The following is a 19587-nucleotide window of genomic DNA, read 5'->3' as shown; positions in this document are numbered from 1 at the left end:
TCAGGCACATTAAGCCGATGATCAGGTGTCGAGTTGGTAAACAACCATAATTGGCCTGACAGTCCAAATAATTTATTACTATGTTCAATTTTTATTCAAAACTTTTTCAAAAACTGTTTCAAAACCTTTTTTAAAGCATTTTAAAACTGTATTTTTGTTTCGGCGGCTGCCTCTGTGTGTTTCGGCTGCTGCCTCTCTTGTCTCTTTTTTTTTCAAAAACTCTATTTCGAACGAAATGGTTTATACAATTGAACGCTGAGCCAAGGCTACAATTAACGAAACCGAATTCTTAATGTTCACCAACAACACAACGCCGTATGAGAGTACATTTCACAAGAATGGTACTTTCTGTTTGTTAGAAACTGCGTGTGGGCAAGGGCTCGCACAAGGCCCTGCTTGTTCTGTGGGCTTATCGTTCGTAGACTCGCTGGCGTGCCCTCAGTGTTTTATCTGCCGAGCACCGCCCGACTGAGGTATCGAGGCACCCCCCCCCCCCCCCCCCCCCCGCCCGATGCTCCATTGTGATCAATTCATTAATCTGATCAGTGTGGCTCTCTCCGGAGTCGTAAACTGACATACAGCGGGGAGAGCGGTTTGCTAACCACATGCCACTCCACATCCAGTGACGCCTGTGGGCTGAGGATGATACGGCGGCCGGTCAGTACTGTTGGGCCTTCACGGACTGTTCTGGCGAAGTTTTTGATACGGTTTTCAAAATTTCCGAATCAGCGGCGATACTCTATCCGTACCTTGCTGGATATGCACGTGCTGAAAGCAGCCTAGCCCCCACATATGGGTTTGCTTTCAGGATAAATTGTTAGTCGTGCTGTGGCAAGAGCGCGAGCGTCTGTTCGTAAGCGAGAGGGAACACTGGCTGCGGGAGGCGAGTGTCCGGGTTCGATTTCCTACCTGCTACACTGTTGTAATCTGTAAAGATGTTCCATAATGGGACGAATGCTCTTAATTGAAACTGGTCAAAAATTTCAGACTGAAACAATTAATAACTGTTAAACCTGTTACTTTCAGCTGAAAAACATAATCTTGATCTAATTGTAAAATAAAATAGTTTCAAATGATGATTCACGAAGTCAGAAACTGACATTGGCTTCCATCTATATGCGGTAAACTGCTGCCAAATTAAATCCCACAGACGTCGGTATTGTTGAAGCGGATGGTCACATCATGCTACAGTGTTGCTACTATTTTTATACCCGAAGAACAGCAAGCGTATGGTAGTTACAGTGGCCCGTAGTGATCGCACGAAGAAGTAAAAAAAATGAAAATTTTTTGTGTTGCTTAGTTTGAAACGCACAAATTGTTTATGGTAGCCAGTTCGGCTCTAAAATGGTTCAAATGGCTCTGAGCACTATGGGACTTAACTTCTAAGGCCATCAGTCCCCTAGAACTTAGAACTACTTAAACCTAACTAACCTAAGGACATCGCACACATCCATGCCCGAGGCATGATTCGAACCTGCGACCGTAGCGGCCGCGCGGTTCCAGACTGTATCGCGAAGAACCGCTCGGCCACCCCGGCCGGCTTAGCCAGTTCGGACTCTGCTTTAAATTCCCTCATAATATGTTGAGAATCTGTTCCATTTGATTTATTAACGTTTTTGATCCAGATTTTCTGTTACGATACGTTACACCAAATTTGGAGTAGGCAGTCTTACCCTAGTTACTGATCATCATTAGTTAACACGACGCGGTGGGTCCTGTTGCACATGCATGCTTAACTTCAGTATAACAGACATAAGTAAATTGTTGAACTAGGTTTGTTAAAAGAAAGTTGCTTTACAGTGTGCTGTTTATTTTAATGAATTTAAAAAGGTCCTCTTCAGTTGTACTAATTGTTATTTAAACTACTACCGGTTTCGGGATGTTAAAATCCCATCTTCAGATATACAAAATTACTGTATTTGGTAAAGCCTAAGACGCCGTTGGGCCAGTCAGTGCAAGGCCTCCAAATCATTGAATCTTGGCGGAACTTGTCCACCGTCGGGTAGCTGCACAGCTCTCACAGTGAGCAGGAATACACAATCTATAAATGTAAACAAACGTCACGTTCAGCATAGTGTTACTCTTTTCCTACATCTATGTTTCCTACGTAAATGAAAACTAGAGGCACAGTTACTGATGGCGATGGCAGACTTGGTTTCATTGCTCAAAACCTTACTCGGTCTGGAATACATAGACATTAAATAATGGAAACGGTGCCTCAGTTTCTGCCGTAATGTTGTATTGCCGTAATTTTAGTTGCCTGCACTGTCCCAAGCTCTGCTGTAGGCAATCTATGCTCTGCGCATTAAGGCAGAAACTGTGGCGCTGTCGCCATACTTTAAAGCCTATGTATTTCAGTAGGTACGAGGTTTAGATAATTGAAAACAAGTCCGTCACTAATTGTGCCTCTAGTTTCAAATTCCACAGAAAAAACAATATGCGACTTGTAAAAAAACGTAACTCTGTGTTGTTTGTTTACATTTATGGATGGTGCATTCCTGCCCGTTGTGTGAGCCCCTGGCATAGGTGCATCCCTGGCCAGTTGCATTTTTCACATGTTGTTTGGTTTCGGAAATACAGGGTTATTAGAATTAAAGTTAAACTTTCAAACCGCTGTAGAGAAAACACCACTGATCAGAATGATGTCAAATTGCAGCGGAATATTATCGGACAAGGGGGAAAACGTATGACAGAAGAAAAATAAGCAGTTACAAAATGTAACAATAGATGGCGCTATAAGCATCATAATTTAATAGTGGTCGACTACAAATGACAAATGAATCATACAACAATGCCTAAGATGTACGTTCGACGTTAAACAAACTGTACTACTCAGTGTGCATGGGTATACAGGTGTGATACTGTTAGTTAAGTAAGCCCGTCCACTACGGCAAGGCAATATCACATCGGATGGGAAAAATCGGTTTTTAAATGTCCTGAGGCCAAAAACGACGTAAAAAGCAGAAATCAAAATCCAAATGGATTATAATTTCCGTGGGACTGGCATGTGCAGTATGCTGTCCACAGCTTTCTGCAACAAATTAAAATCTAGAAACAACATGTCCCACAACTGATCGAAGTGTTTCAGGGGTCAAATTTAGAGTGTGTTGCGCAAAGCGTGCCTTCAGTGCAGCTAAGTTTGCAATCGTAACATTGAACACATCATCTTTCAGATAGCGTCACCGCTAGAAGTCACACGGATTAAGATCAGGTGACCGGGACGGCAAGACTGTAGGGAAATGGCGGCTGATAATTCTATCATTTCCGAAAAGGCGCCTCAGCTGCTGCTTAACTGGATTTGAAATGTGTGGAGGTTCGCCATCTCGCATAAAAGTGGTCCCATCCACACATCACGCTGTTGAAGAGCTGGACTGACGTGGTTGCGCAAAAGACACTCATAGCGCTTACAATTGACGGTACAGGTAACAGGCCGGGAAGCACCTGTCTCGTCGAAAAATGTGGCCCTGTGATAAATGATGCCATAAACCCGCACCACACAGTGCACTTTTCAGGATGAAGTGGTACGTGGTGATTTTCGTATGGATTTTCCGTTGGCCATATTCGACAATTCTGTGTATTGACATAGCCTGTCAGATGGAAGTGGTCTTCGTCTGTCCACGAGTCTCCCACGGCCAATCATCCAGTCATTGTCCACTTCCACCCGAGCAAGAAATTCTAAAGCAAAGGTCTCTCTTGCTGGCAGGTCAACAGGAAGCAACTCGTGCACATGGGTAATTTTGAATGAACGGCAAAAGATGTTTCGTAGAATTTCACGCAACGTACTCACGTGTGTGTCAAATGTTCGGGCAATTCTCCGTACACTACACGTTTGCACACTACCACCCGTCTTCTCCTGCGTTGCTGTGGTCACTGCTTCCACTGACGTTGAATCAATTCGTTTCCTCCCTCTACCAGGTTGCACACCAAAAGAATCCGTCTTTTTGAATTTCCAAATCATTTTCTCCAGAGCCACGGCAGTCGTCGGAGCAACGCCTTTTTTCAAACCCTTCAGTGTCTGGAACTTCTGCAGGGAAATGGGTGCACAGTCATCATTCTTGTAATATAGCTTCACAAGCAGAGCGCGATCCTGCATTGAGATAGTCATGGTGAACTTAGCACACGCGAAAGGAGGAAAAGCCATGTACCCAGCGTGTTTATACCAATTTCTATGGGTCGTGCGTGTGAGAGGTGTTGTTATTTTTGTATTCGGACACATATAGCGCTATCTATTGATCAATTTTCACACTATTTTTTTTCTTCTGCCGTACGTTTTCCTCCTCCTCCTCCTCCGTTGCAGTTTGACGTCATTCCAACCAGTGGTGTTATTTCTACAGCTTTTTGAAAGTTCAACTTCAGTTACAATCACCCTGTATATGAGGTGGCATGGTTGGGTGGGACAGCCTGTATATAAATGATCTACTGGATAACGTCGAAAGCTGCATGAAACTGTTCACAGACGATGCAGTTTCCTGTACGAAGAGGAGTCTGAGAGCCAGAAGACTGTGGCAAACTTCAGAAGGATCTGTCGGAGGGACTGTCAGTTGACACTGAGCGTAAATTACCATGGCCCGTTGCACACAAATCTGCGAAGAGATCCACTACTTTGCGATTAAATTATTATCTAATAATCACTGGAGACTGTAAATATTGTAAAATATTTACGAGAACCCATCCAAAGCGATCGGAAGTGGAACGACCACACGGAACAGATGCCACACTGAAATACATGAAAATCACACGACTCCATCTTTCGGCTCATGGTATAGCAACCTCTTGAAGTGTTAAAGAAAGAATAGGCAGTCTCGGTTGCAAAATGGTTTTTTATTTATATGATTTGTGATGCATTTCACTCTCATACAGACATCTAGCGGAAAAAAACAAGTTTCCTCAGTACAAATTTATGAACCAGGAATCAGCTATGAAGGTACAGTGTCAGTTAAATGAAGCAACTAGGAAACCACAACCTCAGTTGTGAAAAAAGCGTAACCGAAGACACACGTACAGGGTAAAAACCCACGGTTGGAAATAAAGGAGCAAATATGACAGCTAAGATCTTTCTCATCGAGTATGTGAATAAGACAAGCAATAAAATCGTACGAGAGGCACACATTACCTGTGTTTACACGTATTCGCTCTTAACACAACGAAGGGCTTGTTTACTTTATAAGCCAGGTGTATAAAGCGGCCATATGTTGGATACATAGCTCGCGCTATTTGTCCACGAGACTCAGAGGGCCATAGACACGGGTTCCCAGGTAGATGCCGTGTTTCTTGACTTCCGCAAGGCGTTTGATACAGTTCCCCCACAGTCGTTTAATGAACAAAGTGAGAGCATATAGACTATCAGACCAATTGTGTAATTGGATTGAAGAGTTCCTAGATAACAGAATGCAGCATGTCATTCTCAATGGAGAGAAGTCTTCCGAAGTAAGAGTGATTTCAGGTGTGCCGCAGGGGAGTGTCGTATGGCCGTTGCTATTCACAATATACGTAAATGACCTTGTGGATGACATCGGAAGTTCACTGAGGCTTTTTGCGGATGATGCTGTAGTATATATCGAGAGGTTGTAACAATGGAAAAGTGTACTGAAATGCAGGAGGATCTGCAGCGAATTGACGTACGGTGCAGGGAATGGCAATTGAATCTCAATGTAGACAAGTGTAATATGCGGCGGATACATGGAAAGAAAGATCCTTTATCATTTAGCTACAGTATACCAGGTCAGCAACTAGAAGCAGCTAATTCCATAAATTATCTGGGAGTAGGCATTAGGAGTGATTTAAAATGGAATGACCATATAAAACTAACCGTCGGTAAAGCAGATGCCAGACTGAGATTCATTGGGCGAATCCTAAGGAAATGCAGTCTGGAAACAAAGGAAGTAGGTTACAGAACACTTGTTCGCCCACTGCTTGAATACTGCTCACCGGTGTGGGATCCGTACCAGATAGGGTTGATAGAGATCGAGAAGATCCAACGGAGAGCAGCGCGCTTCGTTACAGGATCATTTAGTAATCGCGAAAGCGTTACGGAGATGATAAATTCCAGTGGAAGACTCTGCAAGAGAGACGCTTAGTAGTTCGGCACGGGCTTTTGTTGTTGTTGTTTCGAGAACATACCTTCACCGAGGAGTCAAGCAGTATATTGCTCGCTCCTACGTATATCTTGCGAAGAGACATTGAGGATAAAATCAGAGATTAGAGCCCACACAGAGGCATACCGGCAATCTTTCTTTCCACGAACAATACGAGACTGGAATAGAAGGGAGAATCAATAGAGGTACTCAACGTACCCTCCGCCACACACCGTCAGGTGGCTTGCGGATTATGGATGTAGATGTAGACACATTGGAGGATATACAAGGAAATATAATTCATCTACAAAAACAGTTTGGTTCTTAAATATTACTTAAGAGTATGAGACCGCCACCATGTTGAATTAATAGAGAGAGAGAGAGAGAGAGAGAGAGAGAGAGAGAGAGAGAGGAGAAAAAACGAGGAGCGGCCTGCTCTATCAGGGGATCGTTCAGTCGATGCGACGTTGAGATGGCAACACACGCAACAACTTGGTTGACAAGCACGCATGGAAAAGCGTGCTTGGGCAAGTATGCTTGAGCATCTGTAGGATAAACTTGTGCGAGAATCTCAACGGTACCAGCAGTTTGTTGCTTGATCGAATTTCTGTGGCCGCGCGGTTTCAGCCGTCCTGTCACGGACTGCGAGGTTCGAGTCCTCCCTCGGGCATGGGTCTGTGCGTTGTTCTTAGCATAAGTTAGTTTAAGTAGTGTGTAAGTCCAGGGACCGATGACCTCAGCAGTTTGGTCCCTTAGGAATTCACACACATTTGAATTTCTGTGAAGCATGCTTGTGCAAGCGTTCAAGCGTGTGCGTGCAGCGTTCAAGCGTGTGCGTGCTTTAGCAAGTGTACCAAGAACAGTAAGACTTGTGCGAGCATTCGTGAGTGATTTGAGTTAATGTCTGTTTGGTCATTTAAATTACATTATGTACGAGGATTATGTTGAAATGTAGGGTAAGTCAAACAGTACAGTATTACATGGAGGAAGCGCGATCGCTACGGTCGCAGGTTCGAATCCTGCCTCGGGCATGGATGTGTGTGATGTCCTTAGGTTAGTTAGGTTTAAGTAGTTCTGAGTTCTAGGGGACTGATGACCTCAGTAGTTAAGTCCCATAGTGCTCAGAGACATTTGAACCATTTTTACATGGAGGAAGAGAGACCAACAATACTGTGAGCCAGTTTCTGTGAATAGTTAGTATGGGAGTAATATTTTCGTTTTTTAACAGTTTCCTACTCCAGAAATATTTCTTCAGTTTTATTCGTAGCACAATTAGAAAGGCTTTAAAGCCAGCGAATCGTCGTCTGAGCTTAACATTCTATGGTAAATAAATTGTTACTTGCACAGGCATCCTTGAGCCGTGTGAAGGTGGAGGAATTTGTGCATGATGCTTGTGCAACACGCTTGCCCGTTCGCGATTGTCAGGCGTGGAGTTACGTTCAACACGTTCTAATGTGTGTGAATTGCTAAGGGACCAAACTGCTGAGGTCATCGGTTCCTAGACTTACACACTACTTAAACTAACTTACGCTAAGAACAACACACACACGCCCATGCCCGAGGAAGAACTCGAACCTCCGGCGGGGGAGGCCGTGCAATCCGTGACTCGGCTCCTCAAACCGCGCGGCCCATAGAGTTACGTCTATAGCCATTTTTACAGAGATGCTCAACAAACTCCAATGGCAGATTCGCGCTGTGCTGCTTAGAGAGATGTAGTATTGAACTTCCGAGAGAGTACGTTCCGGAAAGAATCAAGCGTCATATTCCTTCCTCCTCTTATGCCCCGCGAAATGATCACAGCAAGAAAATCCAAGAAATTAGAGCTAACATGGGAATTTCCCGAGAACCATTCTTCCTACGCGGCAAATACGAAAATACGTAAAATTTGCGAAAAATGAGTTATGTTATGTTAACCGGGGACCTAGAAACGACGGCAGAGGCTTCGTCCCCGCCGCAGCCGCAGTGGTCCGCAACTCCACGACGACTACCGCAGTCCACTTCACCCCTCCGCCGCTCCACACCGAACCCAGGGTTATTGTGCGGTTCGGCCCCCGGTGGACCCCCCAGGGAACGTCTCACACCAGATGTTTGCGTGGTAGAGTAATGGTGGTGTACGCGTACGTGGAGAACTTGTTTGCGCAGCAATCGCCGACATAGGGTAGCTGAGGCGGAATAAGGGGAACTAGCCCGCATTCGCCGAGGCAGATGGAAAACCGCCTAAAAACCATCCACAGACTGGCCGGTTCACCGGACCTCGACACAAATCCGCCGGGCGGATTCGTGCCGGGGACCGACGCTCCTTCCCAGTCCGGAAAGCCGTGCGTTAGACCGCACGGCCAAAGAATGAGAGCACTCACGTACTGTCTAGATGGATCCTGTGCTGCTGCCGCGAATGCGTAAATATTAAATTGTTAGTAGCAAACAGAGCTCTTGTTACGTGACTCAACGTAATTTGTTATTAAGAACTACACACAAACCGATCCTCCCCATAAGCTGTTCGCTCAATTGTCCCAGTTATAAATGATGATGATGATGGGGAGAGGGAGGAGGTGGTGCTTGATCGTCGTTGCTATAGAGGGGAGTGGTCGGAGAGAGTGGAGGGGTTGGCGATTCCCGTGGGTGACCTTGATCAGTTCCGGGTGGTTTTCCAGAGAAGAGGGAGTCGGTGTACAAAGGAGGCCAAGTGGATAACCTGAAACCGGAAGTGATACGGTCGATATCTGGGGCATCCTGTGTAATGTTGTGTGTGCCTCACTGCTTTTCTATCTTTAACTAATTTGTGCGTGATTTTATTCTGAGAAGCTCAATAATGTATGTAAATACCGTAAATGTAAATGTGATTCAAAAAGTACTTAAAGTAAAGTGAAGCGAAGCGCAGCTGGAAAGCAAGAAACTGTTTAGCGCGCAATCCCGGCGACGATAGTATTAAAGAACTAGAGTCTTTTAGTATGGACTCAAAAAAAATTGATTTTATTAAAAAAAGACTGTTAATCTGTATCTTGTGGAAAGAGGACATATGCTAGGCCGTCGCTCAGAACGTATTGTTACATTTACTGAAATTGATATTTTATTGATAAAACCGAGTGAAGTATGTGTAAGAGTTGCCAAACATTTATGTATACAAATTTTCTGGAAGTGAAAAATAGAATTACCTTGTTTTTGGAAAAGGTTAGCTTCATTGTCGAGAGAATGAGATTTTCACTCTGGAGCGGAGTGTGCGCTGATATGAAACTTACTGGCAGAATAAAACTGTGTGCCGGCCCGAGACTCGAACTCGGGACCTTTGCCTTTCGCGGGCAAGTGCTCTGCCAGATGAACTACCCAAGCACGACTCACGCCCCGTCCTCACAGCTTTACTTCTGCCAGTATCTCGTCTCCTACCTTGGAAGTTAGGAGACGAGATACTGGCAGAAGCAGAGCTGTGAGGACGGGGCGTGAGTCGTGCTTGGGTAGCTCAGTTCGCAGATCACTGGCCCACGAAAGGCAAAGGTCCCGAGTTATAGTCTCGGTCCGGCACACAGTTTTAATCTGCCAGGAAGTTTCATTGTTGTTGCCGTATATCAATCGACAGAATTGTAAGTCTACAAAGTTCACTAAAATACAGGAAAAGAAATGCATTCTCTGTAGTTTACATTCACTAATTTCTTAATTACAGTAATTGGATTATGTTCTTTTAGAGTAGTATGGTGCTGAACGCCACTGACCAGTTTTGATGTAGCAGGACGTGTAGTTTGAAGGAAGTTGGTGTGCCAAGCAATCTTCTTTCCTCACGAAAAGCAGATTGCTGTTGGATCTTTCTTCCTTACAAGAGTGGTCCCTTAGGTATGAAAATCTACGAAAACTCGGGCTCAAACCTATTCGCAATACGGCCAAGTAACTGAGTCGTATTTTAAACCTTAAAGAACAATAACTGCCTCCAAATTGCAATACGTCAACAACTAGTGCAGAAGCTGATCATTCAAGGAGGCAACAACCAAAATTCAGGTACCAGTTACGACTTAAAGTAAAAATCTCATTCCGTAACGACATCGCAGTTGTAGAGTGGTGTAACTTACCGGGAGCAGCAGTTCCCAGAAGTAAACCAGGCTGGTATCGCGTTACTCGGTCATCGCCCTACCCGCTGCTACCCCGTCCCCCGGAGCAACAAGTACCGCGGTGCGCCGAGTGGGCAGGGCGCTGCACGCCACGGCACGGCGGGCCAGTAGAGACCGCCCCCGCCCCCGCGCCTCTCGGCCCGCGAGCATCGGCAATCGATGCGGTCGCGGTGATATATCGGCGACCCCGTTTTAATGGCGCGCCGCGAACAGTCGCCCAGAATGTAGGTACCTGCCCGTGCTGCGCTCGCTGCCCACATATCGCCCCTAGGCGGGGTCGTCGCCTCCGCTACCAGTACACCAGTCTGCGGAACGTGAAACGGTAGCTGAATAAAACACACCTGTTTCAAGGACTTCTTAAAACTAGAACAGAGTGCTCGAGTTAAAACTGATGGTAAGGCAGGGATGCAGTCGTTCGCTCTTATTGTTAAGTTTGTACCAGGAAGAATTTATAGGGGAAATAAAATAAAAATTCGGGAAGTGGATTAAATTCAGGGTTCAAGGATATCAGTTGGAAGATTCGCCTAGCATATTTCTGTCGTCAGTGAAAGTGATGAATTGCGGGAAATGTTGAATGGACCGTGTGACGAGCAAAGACTATGGACTGATAGTGCCCGTTCGGTTAGCCGGACGGAAAGGAGCGCCTGGTTCCCGGCACGAATCCGCCCGGCGGATTTGTGCCGAGGTCCGGTGAACCGGCCAGTCTGTGGATGGTTTTTAGGCGGTTTTCCATCTGCCTCGGCGAATGCGGGCTGATTCCCCTTATTCCGCCTCAGCTACACTATTTCGGCTGCGCAAACAAGCTCTCCACGTATGCGTACACCACCATTACTTTACCACGCAAACATAGGGGTTACACTCGTCTGGTGTGAGACGTTCCCTCGGGGGTCCACCGGGGGCCGAACCGTAAAATAGCCCTGGGTTCGGTGTGGGGCGGCGGAGGTGTGAAGTTGACTGCGGTAGTCGTAGTGGGGTTGTGGACCACTGCGGCTGCGGCGGGGACGGAGCCTCTCCGTCGTTTCTAGGTCCCCGGTTAATATACAATACAAAGAATTCAATGGAGTGAGAGTAATGAGGAGTGGTAGTAAAGAGGTTAGCGATAAAGTTAACATCAAAATTGAGGATCACGAAGTAGCAGAAGTGAGGGGAATTAGACAACCTTGTAAGCAAAATAGCACATGATGGACGAAGTTATGAGGATGTAAAAGCAGGATAGCGCTGGCTTAGCAAAGAGGACATTTCTGGTAAAAATAAGTCTGTTCTAGTATAGGCTAGTGAACGATGAAGAAAATTCTGAGAATGCACGTTTGGAGCACGCCATTATATGGAACTGATGCATGGACTGTGGGAAAACCAGAAGACAAGAGAATCGAAGCGTCTGAGATGCCGTACTGTGCAAAGATGTTTAAAAAATACGTGGACTAATAATGTAAGAAAAGAATAAGGGACAAGATGAAAGGACACATCACGGAATAACAGCCCTGTAGAGGGTAAAAACTGCAGGGGAAATTGAAATGTAACCGACAAATATACTACCGGCCATTAAAATTACTACACCACGAAGATGACGTGCTACAGACGCGAAATTTAACCGACAGGGAGAAGATGCTGTGATGTGCAAATGATTAGGTTTTCAGAGCATTCGCACAAGGTTGGCGCCGGTGGCGACACCTACAACGTGCTGACATGAGGAAAGTTGCCAATAGATTTCTCATATACAAACAACAGTTTACCGTCGTTGCCTGGTGAAACGTTGTTGTGATGCCTCGTGTAAGGAGGAGAAATGCGTACCATCACGTTTCCGACTTTGATAAAGGTCGGATTTTAGCCTATCGCGATTGCGGTTTATCGTATCGCGACGTTGCTGCTCGTGTTGGTCGAGATCCAATAACTGTTAGCAGAATATGGAATCGGTGGGTTCAGGGGGGTAATACAGAACGCCGTGCTGGCTCCCAACGGCCTCTTATCACTAGCAGTCGAGATGACAGGCATCTTATCTGCATGGCTGTAACGGATCGTGCAGCCACGTCTCGATCCCTGAGTCAGCAGATGGGGACGTTTGCAAGACGACAACCATCAGCACGAACAGTTTGACGTCGTTTCCAGCAGCATGGACTATCAGCTCGGAGACCATGGCTGCGGTTACCCTTGACGCTGCATCACAGACAGCAGCGCCTGCGATGGTGTACTCAACGACGAACCCGGGTGCACGAATGTCAAAACGTCATTTTTTCGGATCAATACGGGTTCTGTTTCCAGCATCGTGATGGTCGCATCCGTGTTTGGCAACATCGCGGCGAACGCACATTGGAAACGTGTATTCGTCATCGCCATACTGGCGTATCACCCGGCGTGATGGGGTGCCATTGATTACACGTCTCGGTCAGCTCTTGTTCGCATTGACGGCACTTTGAACAGTGGACGTTACATTTCAGATGTGTTACGACCCGTGGCTCTACCCTTCATTCGATCCTTGCGAAACCGTACATTTCAGCAGGATAATGCACGACCGCATGTTGCAGGTCCTGTACGGGCCTTTCTGGATACAGGAAATGTTCGACTGCTGACCTGGCCAGTACATTCTCCAGGTCTCTCACCGATTGAACACGTCTGGTGAATGTTGGCCGAGCAACTGGCTCGTCACAATATGCCAGTTACTACTCTCGATGAACTGTGGTATCGTGTTGAAGCTGTATGTGCAGCTGTACCTGAACACGCCATCCAAGCTCTGTTTGACTCAATGCCCATGCGTATCAAGGCAGTTATTAAAGCCAGGGGTGGTTGTTCTGGGTACCGATTTCTCAGGTTCCATGCACCCCAATTGCGTGAAAATGTAATCACATGTCAGTTCTAGTATAATATATTTGTGCAATGAATACCCGTTTATCATCTGCATTTCTTCTTGGTGTAATAATTTTAATGGCCAGTAGTGTAATTGAGGATGCAGGCTGCTAGTCCCGCTCTCAGACGAATAGATGACCACAGGCGATGAATTCGTCATGAGCCGCTTAAACCCATCACAATATTAATGATCTCCTCCTCCTCCTCCCCCGACACCCTTACCCCCACCTTTGCACGAAGTCAGTGAGTCTTGAGGCTGTACTGTCTCAACTTCTTTCAGTGCTTCTCTTTTTCATCAGCCTCAACTGTCCGCGGAAAACAAATGCGCACAGGGTCTCCAGTAATCACAGCCGTGTCGAGGAAAGTTCAAGAATAGGCTGGCCCCAGCCGTGTACGAGCGTACGTGCGCACATGACAAGATTGCGAAAAGATGGAAAAGGAAGTGCGTAGTGTCCTGTTGAGGGAATTATACAAACATTTATCGCAGCCGCGTAGAATGTAAATCTGTACCGCAGTTCTAGGTTTCGAGCAGCTGTCTTCCCGTATGCACGTCCTGTCTTGACTACGGCGTTTCCTCGCTCAATATTACCGCGCAGATGACAAGATTGCGAAAAGATGGAAAAGGAAGTGCGTAGTGTCCTGTTGAGGGAATTATACAAACATTTATCGCAGCCGCGTAGAATCTAAATCTGTACCGCAGTTCTAGGTTTCGAGCAGCTGTCTTCCCGTATGCAAGTCCTGTCTTGACTATGGCGTTTCCTCGCTCATATTACCGCGCAGATGACTCTCTGTACATGTGGTTCAAACCTACGAGCCTGAAACGTACCAAAAAGGGAACGAAGACAAGGGGATCTTCCCGTCGCCGACGAGGGCGTTAGACATGGATCACAGGCTCGGGTTGGGGAAAGAAATTTTTCTTTTCCAGAGGAAGCATCCCGACATACACTTCAAACGATTGGCGGAAACCTAAACCTGTATCGACGGTTGGGGATTTGAATCTCCGTCATCACTACGCCATCCCGCCAGGTCCCGCAACTGCCCGTGCAGTACTACAACGCGTACTAGAAATAATTGTTGTCCAGTCTGGTTAAATTGCTACAGTGGCTGTATATGCCTCGAAGTACCGGAAATAGCCATGTAAAAGCAAACTGAGTTATGGCTGTGGCACACAGATTTGCGTATTGGTATCGCAGGGTATCGACGTACGGGGGCGCTCGAATGTAGTGCTCATCGTCGGGCTGAAACACACGCTTACACGAGCCAACGCTACCAGATGGATGATTCTTTCATGTTTGCAATTAATTTTATCTAACAGCGCACGGTGAAGCAGTGGCTTTCATATTAAGGTGGTAAGACGTCAAACGGGCCGACTTGGAGCAGGAGAGGCACCACAGGCATACTAATTTCCACTGTATATACTTCTACAAATAAATTCATAAGGCTTTGTCAGCATGGCCAGGAAGGACTCAGGATTGACACTCACAGCAATGGAAGTTCAAAAACATAAAAAAATAAATCTTTCCACATGTGAAATTTCTTTATTTTTGTCACTTACTATTGGCTGAATTTGTTGCTATAGTGCACTTTTCTTCATAAGTAAAAGAGATTCTTGGATGAATTTTGCATAGCGTACTAACCATACTTCCAGCTGTATGAAACTCCAGAATTTTCCAAATCTTTTAAAAACTGTGGTAAAAAAGGTAAGGTAATTAACTATAAAATTTGAGTTTTTGCTGATTATGAAGTTTAAAATGTAACATCTCATTCATTTTTTTTATAAATTAAATAAAATTTACTTCATGTTCAGAACACTATTCTGTGTTGACGTTCTCGAAAGCAAACTGAAATCAGGAAATGCAGCAGCTTAAAAAAAATTTGTTACTCACTAGAAGATTTGTGTTTTGCTTGAAGAAACAACCTGTTGCTTCGTATGGCGTAAGGCGTAACGCACACATGGCAAAAATATACACTGAAAAGCCAAAGAAACTGACACACCTGCCTAATATCGTGTAGGGTCGCCCGCGAGCACGCAGAAGGGAAGCAACACGACGTTGTGTGGACACTCCTAATGTCTGAAGTAGTGCTGGAGGGAACTGACGCCATGAATCCTGCACGGCTGTGCAAATCCGTAAGAGTACGAGGGGGGTGGAGATCTGAACAGCACGTTGCAGGGCATCCCAAACATGCTCAATAATATTCATGTCTGGGGAGTTAGGTGGCCAACGGAAGTTTTTAAACTCAGAAGAGTGTTCCTGGAGCCACTTAGTAGCAATTTTGGACGTGTAGGCTGTGCCGTATTCAGTGTCCTGTTGGAATGCCCAAGTCCGTCGGAATGCACAGTGGACATTAGTGAATGCAGGTGATCAGACAGGATGCCTACGTACGTATCAACTGTCAGTGTCGTATCTAGAGGCATCAGGGGTCCCACATTTCTCCAACTGTATACGCCCTATGCCATTACAGTGCCCTGACATGGAGGGTCCATGGATTCCTGAGGTTGCCTCCGTACCCGTACACATCCATCCGCTCTATACAATTTTAAACGAGACTCTTCCGACCAGGGGACAAGTTTCCAGTCATCAACAGTCCAATGTAGGTGTTGACGGGCCCATGTGAGGCGTAAAGCTTTGTGTCGTGCAGTCATCAAGGGTACGCGAGAGGGCCTTTGTTGAATGGTTCGCACGCTGACAGCATCGAAATCTGGAGAAATTTGCAGAAGGGTTAAACTTCTGTCACGTTAAATGATTCTCTTCAGTCGTCTTTCGTCCCGTTCTTGCAGGATCGTTTTCCGGTTGTAGCGATGTCGGAGATTTGATGTTTTACCGTATTCCTGATATTCAAGGTACACTCGTGAAATGGTCGTTACGGGAAAATCCCCACTTCATCGCTACCCCGGAGATGCTGTGTTCCATCGCTCGTGCGGCGTCTATAACACCACGTTCAAACTTAAATTTGATCACCTGTCATTGTAGCAGCAATAACCGATCTAACAACTGCGCCAGACACTTGCCTTGTATGCGCTTTGCCGAACGCAGCGTATTCTGCCTGTTTATATATCTCCTTATTTGAATACGCATGCCTCTACCACTTTCTTTGGTGCTTAAGTGTACAAAACTTTACTAAGAATGATGGAGCGTGGTTTGACTTTAAAGGAAGTCGTTCTTGAAAAATTTAACTGATTATTGTTGAAAAACACAGCAATGTAAGAGTACACTAACAATTATGAAATGCTGTCAGTACAAGAATTATAGACATTCCAGCCAGTTGCGTTATTTGTGACATAATGAAATCGAAGAGATCAAATTAACACTAATCGTGAGAGTTATTAGTTATCTGAGGGACAAAGATTTCCTTCAATTAATAGTTCTGACAAACATACATTTCATTATCGCGCACGCACAGCTTACCTAGAAAAATTCCTCAAAATAGATCTTTCATATCAGTAGAATCAGTAACAAATGTTCACAAACAAGTTTCCATCTCCATAATAAAGTAATCCAGATAATTTATATCAGAGTCACAAATATCAAATCTCCATCTGTAAAACTTCGACTGATCGCTGCTACGCCACAAATAAAAATGCCCCTGCACTGCACAACTGACAGGCGACCAAGAGAATCTCATATAAACAAGAGAGTCAAGGATCTTAACACTTAGAGTGCAGCGCGCTTATTCATTTTTGTCGCAGTACTGTAAAGGTGAATAATTTACTGTGGCAGCAAAACTTATGGAAACCTTAAAAACTGAACATTTGAAGAGGGAGACTTCGCTTTCCTATTTTTGTTTAAAAAATGATTAACATTTAGACGGTTTTCGCTTCACACAATCTGTAACATTACATTTGTGTTTTACGACGTAGCTCTCATATAGCGTGATCATTTCAGTACAACTTTAGATAACAAATGAAATTTAGTATATTCCTGTAAATACAAGATGGGTTTCATAGGACAGGTCAGTGCCTGAACTGACAGAGACAACATGGTAATGGGATTTTTGCAATTTCTTTTTGATAATGATGTGTGGAGTTTAGAACTCAAATATCAGTCCGCCGAAGCATGTCGATGCAACTCTCAAAAAACCCCTAGAAAATCGATTTCTAAATTCTCCGAGCGTCTTTAACCCTCTCAGTACCAAAGAGAGTGGGGGGGAGGGGGGGGGGAGGGAGACTAGATGCCTACCTCTTGAAAATATTGTGATCTTGTCAGTTGCTTTGTATTTCGAACAAAAAAAATTGTTGTTGTTAATGAATTATTCTGCCAGACACCACATATAAAGACGTGTTCAAATTATTAGACGAAAGACATTTTTTTCCAGAACTTTACATTTATTACACATTTACGTCCACATACAGATTATATTTGTACATTCAATACTTGTATGCATGTCTTTGTTCTTAATCAAAATTTTTATCGTGTTCGGCATAGTTTTTATTAACTTTTCACATGAGACTTTAATATCACTGTCTTGGTACCAGATTCCCTCTAGTTTCTCCGTGAGATCTTGTTTGGTGGTTATTGTAAATTTCCTTATCCTCTTGTTTCACAATAGCCCATAAATTTTCAATTGGGTTCATATCAGGGCTATTTCTTGGCCAGGGCAGCACTTTGTTGCTTTCCTTTCAAGTACTTAGAGGAACACTTTTGGCTTTGTTGCAAGGTGCCCCATCGTACATAAAAATGGCATCTTCATTAGGAAACTCCTCATTTTTCCAGGAGAAAAGTTCCTTTTCAAGGATTCCTGTATATTGTTTTTGCCTCATTGTCCCTTCAACAATGTGTAATCTGCCAGGACTTTTCACAGACATCACACTCCAGACCGTAACGGAAGTTGGATGCTTACACATTGCTGCACTCACTCAGCTTTGAACTGCTCTCCAGGTCTGCGATGAAAATGCTGGCTGCTTTATTCCATCACAGTAAATACAGATTCATCACTGAAGCATACCTGAAGCATGTGTACAAAATTGCAAGTTAGAAAAGTTGGGAATGGTAGCATATGGCACCTCAACAGTCTCAAAATTCAAATTTTCATTTCTTTTTTATCAATGAAACATCACAATTTCATGCTAAAACTCCTAACTTCAGTGACCAGACACACTTAATTTACCATATCATTGCACATACCTTAGTCCAGTCCTCAGTAGTCCACTCCTGAAGTTGGAGCCCACTGCAATCTTTTCGTTTTCATGGCAGGTGTGATTTTCTGTTTTGTCATTGGTCGGCATGCCTTCAAACCACGTTCAAACAGCCTCCTCCTCATTGTCATGGGTGAAACTTCAACACCCAAACTTTCAGCTGATGGCTCATGTCTGTAGAAGTAATTTTACGGTTCACTGTTGCCATGTTTTCCATGTCTTCTCATTGTTCTAGGACTGAGATATATATTTTACGTCCATATTTTCATTTCCTGTTAGGCTTCTATTCACCACGTTTCTACACTGAAAGTTTGATTCTGCTGACTGTTTTCTGTGATATTGTCTGCCTGTCAGCAATTTCTTGCTGTGTGTAACGATTTTCAGCAAGAATTGCTACCACAACCGAAACTGTCACAGGTGGAACATCTTTTGTCTTCCCATAGCCTCACTTTCTTTGGAAACTCCACAATTTATTCCTATAACTAAAAACAGGCAAGTTCACAAGCTATATAATGTCTTGTTAATGTAGTAAGAAGTCGATAGAATAAATAACAAGCTGAATTACACCACAGAAACATAAAACATTACTGTAAACAGTCTCAAAGCATGTACACAGACAACCAACATCAACACGGTTTGGAGGGGAAATGACAAATGTTACCAACTATAAAAAATTTAGTGATCTGTGAGTTGCTTGGAAGGAAAATTTCGTGGCTTAAATAAAACCATTAAAACAAAACAATTGTTACACTTTTCTCCCATATTTTTGCACCAGAAAACTTAGAATATAAAAAATAATCGTTTAGTCTAATAATTTGAACACTTTTGTATATTTTACGTTTTTCAGTTAAACTTAACCCAAATATGTAAATCTCAGTAGTATATGTCACTTTCCCCAACAAATGTGTTTAGTATATCCAGGTTCAGGGCCTTACTGATGTGTCAGTATCTCTTTAGAAAGTACAATCAGAGTAAAAGTCAACAACAATGACGAAATTTGCATTTTTTAAATTTTTGTGTAGTGGGCATAAAGCCGGTGGTAAATATCATTGAAAGTGCGCATATATTACTAAATTTGTGCTGAAAGGTATTTTCAGGTTCTGGACTCTAGTTTCGCATCAGTACCACGCTACAAAGTATATTGTTCATATAAATCGACAACAATTAACGAATGTTTGTGTTCTTAGGGTGGGCATAAAGTAACACTGTTCCATGCGCGTTATTGGGAAATGCCTTGGTATTGCTAGGCTCGATACCCTAAAGTAAGATCGACTTTCGGATAGGCGCTGTAGCTTTGTGGTAGAGTGCTCTGCCCTCACGTGGGCGGCCTGAGTTAGATTCCCAGCCGATGCACATTTTTGAAACGAAGAATCATGCCAATCTGTTCAGTAGATTGGAAATTACCATACCGCGCGATAAAAAAAAAACGTGTTTGAAGTTTTGA

This window comes from Schistocerca serialis, chromosome 1 (genome assembly GCF_023864345.2).
Source record: "Schistocerca serialis cubense isolate TAMUIC-IGC-003099 chromosome 1, iqSchSeri2.2, whole genome shotgun sequence".
Lineage (NCBI taxonomy): Eukaryota > Metazoa > Arthropoda > Insecta > Orthoptera > Acrididae > Schistocerca > Schistocerca serialis.
The sequence above is the reverse complement of the archived record's forward strand: the minus strand, read 5'-3'. Positions refer to the sequence as shown.